The sequence below is a fragment of the Tamandua tetradactyla genome, chromosome X, assembly GCF_023851605.1.
Source record: "Tamandua tetradactyla isolate mTamTet1 chromosome X, mTamTet1.pri, whole genome shotgun sequence".
Taxonomy (NCBI): domain Eukaryota; kingdom Metazoa; phylum Chordata; class Mammalia; order Pilosa; family Myrmecophagidae; genus Tamandua; species Tamandua tetradactyla.
In genome coordinates, this window is record NC_135353.1 from 118,376,180 (window position 1) to 118,384,400 (window position 8,221).

General features: G+C 37.1%; 1 pseudogene; it reads left to right on the forward strand.

The window, feature by feature from the left end:
• LOC143672040 (acyl-CoA:lysophosphatidylglycerol acyltransferase 1 pseudogene) overlaps positions 1-5,689 on the forward strand; it is a 75,124-nt pseudogene extending 69,435 nt beyond the window's left edge.
• Positions 5,690-8,221: the final 2,532 nt, after the last annotated feature.

Sequence of the window (8,221 nt, forward strand, 5' to 3'; positions counted from 1 at the left end):
TGTTGAGCCTCCATTCTTGAAGATGATTGTATTATGATATAAATTTTACAATGTGACAGTGTGATTGTGAAGACCTTGGGTCTGATGCTCCTTTTATCCAGGGTATGGACAGATGAGTAAAGAAATGGATAAAAAATAAATAAATAATAGAGGGGATAAGGGGTAAAATGAATTGGGTAGATTGAAATAATAGTGGTCAGTGAGAAGGAGGAGTAAGGGGTAGGGGATTACTGAGGGTTTTCTTTTCATTTTTTTTCTGGAGTGATGCAAATGTTCTAAAAATGATCATCGTGATGAATATACTAGTATGTGATAAAATAATGAGGCATTGGTTGTACGCCATGTATAGACTGTATGTGTAAGAAGATTTGCCAATAAAAATATTTTTTAAAGAAAGAGAAAAGCAACAAAACAAGAAGTTGGTAATCTGAGAAAAATCAATAATGTCAATGTACTCTTAGCTAGCCTATTAGAAAAAGAGAAGGGATGCAAATAAGTAAAACCTGAAATGGGAGAGAGGACATAACCACTGACTGCACAGAACTAAAAGAGGTAGTCAGAGGATACTATGAGCAACTACATGTTGTAAATTAGACAACATAGATGAACTGGACAACTTCTTAAAAAAGAAATGAGCAACCAACACTGACTTGAAAAGAATTAAGCAACCTTACCAAAACAATCACAAATAAAGAGATTGAATCACAGTCATCAGAAAAACTCCCCAGAAAGTAAAGTTCAGGACCAGATAGCTTTACATGTGATTTCTAAAAAGCATTCAACAAAGGATTAGTACTTATCTTGCTCAAGTCTTCAAAAAATTGAAGGGGGAGAGAAAGCTACCTAACTCATTCTCTGAAGCCAATATCATCCTAATACCAAAGCCAGACAAAGATACTATAAGGAAAGAAATTTCAGACCAGCCTCTTTAGTGAATATGAATCAAAAACTCTTCACCAAATTTCTTGCAAATCTAATCCAGCAGCACATTTAAAGAATTACACACCATGAGCAAGGGGTGTTTATTCTAGGTATGCAAGACTGGTTTCACACAAGAAAATCAATTAATGTAAAACACCGTACCAATAAATCAAAGTGGAAAAACCACATGATCATATTAATTGATGCAAAAAGACATTTGACAAAATTTAACATCCTTTCTTGATGAAAATACTTTAATGTATAAAAATAGAAGAGAATTGCCGCAACAGAATAAAAGGAATATATGAAAACCCCACAGCAAACATAATCCTCAATGAGGAAAGACTGAAAGAGTTCCCTGTAAGATCAGGAAGAAGACACGGATGCCCACTGTCACTACTGTTATTCAAAATTCTTCTGGATATTCCAGCCAGAGCAGTCAGACAAGAAAAATAGATCAAAGGCATCCAAATTCAAAACGAAAAAATAAAACTCTCACTGTTTGCAGATGACATACTCTATGTTGAAAATCTTGAAAAATTTTCAAGATTTAATAGATCTAATAAATGAGTACAGCAAACTGGCAGGGTACAATATCAATGCCCAAAAGTCAGCAGTGTTTCTATGCAGTAGTAACGAGCAATCTGAGGAGGAAACAGAAAAAAATCCACTTACGATAGCAACCAAAAGAATCACATATTTAGGATGGAATTTAACTAAGGACACAAAAGACCTATACAGAGAAAACTACAAAAATTGCTGAAAGAAATCATGGATGACCTAAACAAATGTTAGGGCATATTGTGTTCATGGATTGGAAGACAAAATACAATTAAGATGTCAATTTTATGCCAATTGGTTTATAGATTCAATTCAATACCAACTAAAATCCCCAAAACTTAACTTTGCAGAAATAGAAAACCCAACAACCAAATTTATTTGGAAGGGCAAGGTACTTTGAAATGCTAAATATATCTTGAGAAAGAAAAATGAAGTGGGAGGTCTCATACTACCTAACTTTAAACCATATTATGAAACTACAGTGGACAAAAACTGCATGGTATTGGCATAAAGATAGATATACTGAGCAGTGGATTGAGTTGAGTGTTTAGAAATACTCTCGCATCTATGGACGATTGATCTTTTATTTTTCACATGGGCAGGCACTGGGAATCGAACCCCGGTCCTCGGGAATGGCAGGCAAGCATTCTTCCCTGCTGAGCCACCGTGGCCCACCTGACAATTGATCTTTGATAAAGCAGTCAACCAATCTTAACGGGACAGAGCAGCCTCTTCAATAAATGGTGTTGGGAGAACTGGGTATCCAAATGCAAAAGAATGAAAGAAGACCCCTGTCTCGCACTTTACACAAAAATTAACCCAAATTGGATCAAAGACCTAAACATTATAGCTAAGAACATAAAACTTTTAGAAGAAAATGTAGGGAAATATCGTATAAATCTTGTAATAGGATGTGGTTTACTAGATCTTGTGCCCAAAGCGCAAGCAATTCAAAAAGAAACAGATAAATGGAATCTCCTCAAAATTAAACTCTTTCGAACATCAGAGTACTTTGTCAAGGGAGTAAAAAGGCAGATTACGCAATGGGAGACAATATTTGGAAACCACATATCACATAAGCCTTTAGTATGCAGAATATGTAAAGAGATTCTTCAACTCAGAAACAGAAAGAGAAACAATCCAATTAAAAGATGGACAAATGACATGAACAGACACTTTTCAGAAGAGAAATTACAAATGGCTATAAGGCATATGAAAAGATGCTCAACTTCACTGGCCATCAAGGAAATGCAATCAAAACCACAATGAGATATCATCTCACACCCACTAGAAGGGTCATTATCATAAAAACAGAAAATGTCAATTCCTGGAGAGGATGTAGAGAAAGAGGCACACTTATTAATAGTTTAGGTGAATGTAGAATGGTGCAGCCACTCTAGAAGGCAGTTTGTTGGTTCCTCAGGTTGCAAAGTATAGAATTGACATATGATCCAGCAATACCATTACTAGGTGTATATTCAGAGGATCTGAAGGTAAGGACACAAACGGACACTTTCACACTGGTGTTTATAGCAGCATTATTTATGATTCCTAAGAGATGGAAACACCCCAAATGTCCATAACAAATGAGTGGCTAAACAAGGAGTGATATATACATATGATGTAATATCATGCAACTGTAAAACAGAATAAAGTCATGAAGCACGTAACAAGGTGGATCACCCTTGGGGGTATTACGTTACGTGAAATTAGCTAGGAACAAAAGGACAAATACTGTATGGTCTCACTAATATGAACTAACATTAGTGAATGAATGGTGGGACTTAAAGATAAGAGCACAGATTTTCAGAAGATAGAAAGAGGGTAGAGACTGGGCATTTGGTGCTGAAGGAATGCAGAACATGTAACAGGAGTGATTGCCAAGGTTCAGAAATGGATAGCACAATACTATCTAATGATAGGAAAATAATATAAGTACATTGAATGAAGTGGGATGTGAGTATGGATGAGGGAGAAGGCCTCGGGGCATGTAGGACACCGGAAGGAACGATAGAGGATAACGACTGATATAGTATAATTTAGGAATTGGTAGGGAAGCAGAGTGGTGCAGCCACTCTGGAGGGCAGTGTGGTGGTTCCACAGGAGGCTAGGGGTGGGGTTGACATATGATCCTGCAACCCCATTTTTAGGAATATACTTGGAGGAACTGAGAGTGGGGACATGAATGAGCATTTGCACACTGGTGTTTATGGTGGCAGTGTTCATACTTTGCAATGGATGGAGGTGGCCTAAATGTACATTGACTGAGGATGGAAGGGAAACTATGATGTAAACATAGAACGGACTACTGAGGGGCTGCAAGATGTAATAAAGTTGTGAGGCATGTAACTACGTGAAAGAAACTTGAGGACAGTATGTTGAGTGAAATGTCAGAAACAAAAAGTCAAACATTATCATGTTTCACTCATATAGACAAACTATAATATACAAACTGGGAGAATTGAAGTCGAGAGCATGGGTTATCAGGTTGGGGCCTACTGTAAAGGTTCCTAGACTGTTACCTCTTAAGAACAGTCACATCTATTCCAGAGTTGCAACTGTTATTCCTAAAATCTGAGATGCTGAGCGTGTTCATTCCCTGAAACTTTGAGTATTTGTGTGATATCTGAGACGCAGAATTATAGTTCTGAAGCTATGAAAGCCAGCATTACCCTATAGAACAACTGTTTAAAAAGTTGAAAAAGTGATCCGATTTCAACTGGAGATATGAACAAAGCTAATTTGGAAAAGACTAAGATGAAATAGAATGCAGGGTAAAGGATGATATGGTCTGTATTTTAAAAGTTCAGCTTATATGTGAGACAAAAGGAAGAGATGTTTATTTGGTGAAAAATTTATACTTTTGGTGATGTATTATCTAATTTATTTGTAAGGTCAGTTCATTTGGACATCATAATTACTTGGAATCTTGAATAGGGCATGAGATCTTTCCGGTTTGTACAGGTTAGTGTGATGCCCTGATATATACCAGAGTAATTTAGGCAGTGAATAAAGAAGTATTTGCAAAGTCCCCTTGAGGGACTGGCAAGAAAGGAGGAAATACTAAACTTCTCCATCAGGGGAATTCCTGATATTCTCGCAAGAATGTGGACCCCCCCCCCCCAATTTAATAGGCTGAGCCCTTGATCTTGGAACTACTCCTATGAAATTTATTCCTACAAAGGGGAAGCCAATAACTTAGTACCTCTTCCATTCTACATATGCTTTGTAGTCATACTTCAGCCACGTTGAGTGCTGGACAGTAAGCAGTTCTGGTACATTGAAGAAATCATGCATAAATGACTTTTAGGAAAAGTGGTTTCTTGGAGATGGTATCCTGGACATACAGTGATGGAACGTGGGGAAGGTATTAAAGCAATTTCAAAGGGTGAAGCAGTAATGCTGGTGAATTATCAGGCAACAGAAGATGTGTGTACTCTTTTGACGTGCTTACAGAACAAAACACTGGTTGTTGCTCAAATGATCTGGTTGATGGATCATATTTTTAAATAGCAAACTTTGGGATTATTTCTCTAATTCATGGAGACTTCTTTATAAAACAGAGGAGATCCCTTCTTTCTTTCCTTTTTCTTTTTTTTTAAAAAATACCTAGAAAAGAATTACAGAAGCAGAGATCAAAAATTGATTTTTTTTCCAGAAGGGGGCTTCCTGAGGAAGAGGCAAGAAACAAGTCATGCATTTGCAAAGAAAATAACTTGCCATTTCTTACATTCATTCTGCCAAGGATTGGAGTAACAAAAATTATTTTGAGTGTTCTTGTAGCACGACAGGAAAATGGAATTCAAGCAGGAAGAGATACAAAAGAATCAGTAAGTCCTCCAGTGGGTTATAGATTCAATCATAGCTTATCTCAAAGCTGAACCCATAGATATGAAAGCATGGATCCTTGGATACAGGAAACCAACAGTCACACATATACATTACAGGATCTTTCCAATTAAAGATGTACCCCCTGGAGACTGATGGTGGCCTTGCTGATTGGCTCTATCAAAGTTTTATTGAAAAAGAGGAACTCATCACATTTTCATAAAGCAGGAGTTTTTCCATGTGTCAAGGGGCATAAGGAAGCTGTTTCCAGGGAGATTGCCCTCAGCAATATGTGGATATTACTTATACAATCTTCTGTACTTTTGTAAGGCTACATATGGTAGGCATCATTCAGTATTTTGACCATTGCCTGTTGTAGGAATTGACTTGGATTTGCCAAGGCCACCATAGTGGTTCTAACTCTTATAAATGCATTATTTACATGTGCAAATCCAAATACAGAAAAAACAAAGAAGCATTAATGTTTTGCCCCCTTTGTGATATTTTAAAACTCCATGAAAATGAGGATCAGTAATATAATGAACTGCTATTATAGTTTAAGATCTTTTATGTTTTAAAAAGATACACTGTACCACACATTTAAGCAAATAACACATTTGGAGAATTGGCGATCATAAAATCATCTTAGAAGACTTGAGAGAAATTCTCTTGCTACCAGATGTACGGATAATTTAGTTCATGTTCAGAAAGTTCTATTTGTTCTATAGTAGTCTGAATACAGTTGTGCTCTAGAGGGCACTCATTTCTACCAGCTCATGCTCTGTTACTAGTACCTTTGAAAGGAGCTGGTTGGGAACTGGTTCCCTGTCATTTGCAGTAACAAACTCCAGTCTTTACCAAATAAGCGAGGTACAATGTCAGACATTCTCTGTGGGGCGGCAGGGGTGGGGTTGGGGAGCAGTGTCCATCAAACACATTCCAGTGCTGGAATGTGTTCTTTAAAAATCCCATCCAGGCTAGCTTAGTCCAACACTCTGTTTACATGTGCTGGTGCTTTCCCTTATATGACGGGGGACCACTTGACTTTTCTTTTTGTATGAGAGACATATCATAGATTGATCATTGTCTTTTACAAAGTTCATTTTATAAGATGCAAATATAGTGAAAGATTTGTAATATAGCACAAAAATAAATGTAAGAATAATCAGGAGTGCGATTCCTGAGAGGCTGTTTGTCTCTTCATGTTTATTTGTGTGCTGATGCTCCCAGCATCTTCTGCACTAGGCACCCCACCCTTGCTGATGGGTTGTCTCTATCTATAGCTTAGGGAATTTTTTTCTATTTTGACATACTAGCACTAAATGCATTTGGGGATGTTTAAAACAAATTAGCGTATGACATCCAAATGATTAAGGAGAAATAGGTTAGTTTATGAGAAAACTAAGAGCTAGAGCTGGATAATGGCTTAAAATTGTGATAAAATGTCACAAAGTACCCTCCAGTGCCTGTGGCAATAGTGCTCTGTTCCATTATCATATCCAAGAGCTGCCTATCTCAGGACATGTGCCTATCTCGGGTGGGCCACCATAAAAGGTTTCCCAAGCATTTCCGATTGCTTTTGAAGAAGATGAAGTCAAGTTTCTATTTCTAGAAAATATGCTGTTTTTCCGATTTGTCATTATGTTGACGTGATTTAGCTATGGGAGAACCAAAGTGTTATCAAGAAGTAGTGGCATTCGGGTGCACGGGTGGTTCGGTGGTAGAACGCTCACCTTCCATGTGTGAGATCCGGGTTCGATTCCAGGACCATGCACCTCCCCCCACCAAAATAAAAACCAAAAAACCAATGGCATTACATCAGTCAATAACCCATACTTCCAGCGTTGAGAGAGAATATAATTTTTGGTTTGATACTGTAAGGTCCTAGTAAATCGGTGGTTGTTTTCTGTAATTTGAGTATTGTAGATTCCCCTGTTGTCTCTAATCACACAAATAACAATTTTGAGAAGTAGGTTATAAAATAAAAAAAAAAAAGAAAAATATTTTCCGTGATCATATACATAAAAAACCTGACAAGGGGTGAATTTTCTCCTGATTATGTGGGAAAGATAAATAAACACCAAATAAAAGCCCACAGTAGCTTCATCTTTTAAGATAACTGTGCCTGTGTGAAAGACAATGATTTGTTAACCGAAATACCCCACTGACTAGTACACTATTACCTATAAAAATGCAGAATATGTTAATGGGCTTGATTTGGTAATGTTTGTTGTAAGATGCGGTTTTATTTAAATGTAAAGATGTCATTATGTGCTTACCTACAGTGACAGTGTATAAGTGAAACCAATTTCAATTCAGAAGTGTGGATGATGCTTCTGGTTAGGGCCAAGCAAACAGTTGTCAGTTACCAAGATACATTGAAATTGTTAATTTGAGGCATTAGTCAGACTTCTGGGGAACACGTTGTTCACTGTCAAGTTTGGCATGCACAGTCCAAGCAAACAACCCTTTTACATTGCTGAGTAAGCCATGGGGTGGAGTATCCATTTCTCCCATCAAAAATATGAGCACACATACATAATACACATATGTTAAGGGCCACTTTACCATCACTGTGCCCCAAAGGAACATGATATTGGTAAATATACTATATGCATAACCAAACTATCATGTAAGATTCTTTACTTTTCAAGTGCAGTAGCATTTCAACAATCTCTAGAGTGACAAATACTAATAGATGTGTGAGTCAGTTTGAAAAGCAAATCTGTGAGCTGTAAACAGATGTGAATTTGATATACCCTGTTCCTCTTCGGTTCTCTTTCAACCTGTTCTCTCACTTTTATGTGCAAAATAATGTTCATTTGAGAACATTGATAGTGCTTTCCTTATCAGTAACTGGAGTTCTCCTGCTTGCACTAAGGAATATAAAGAGAAAATTAGTGTTCCTATA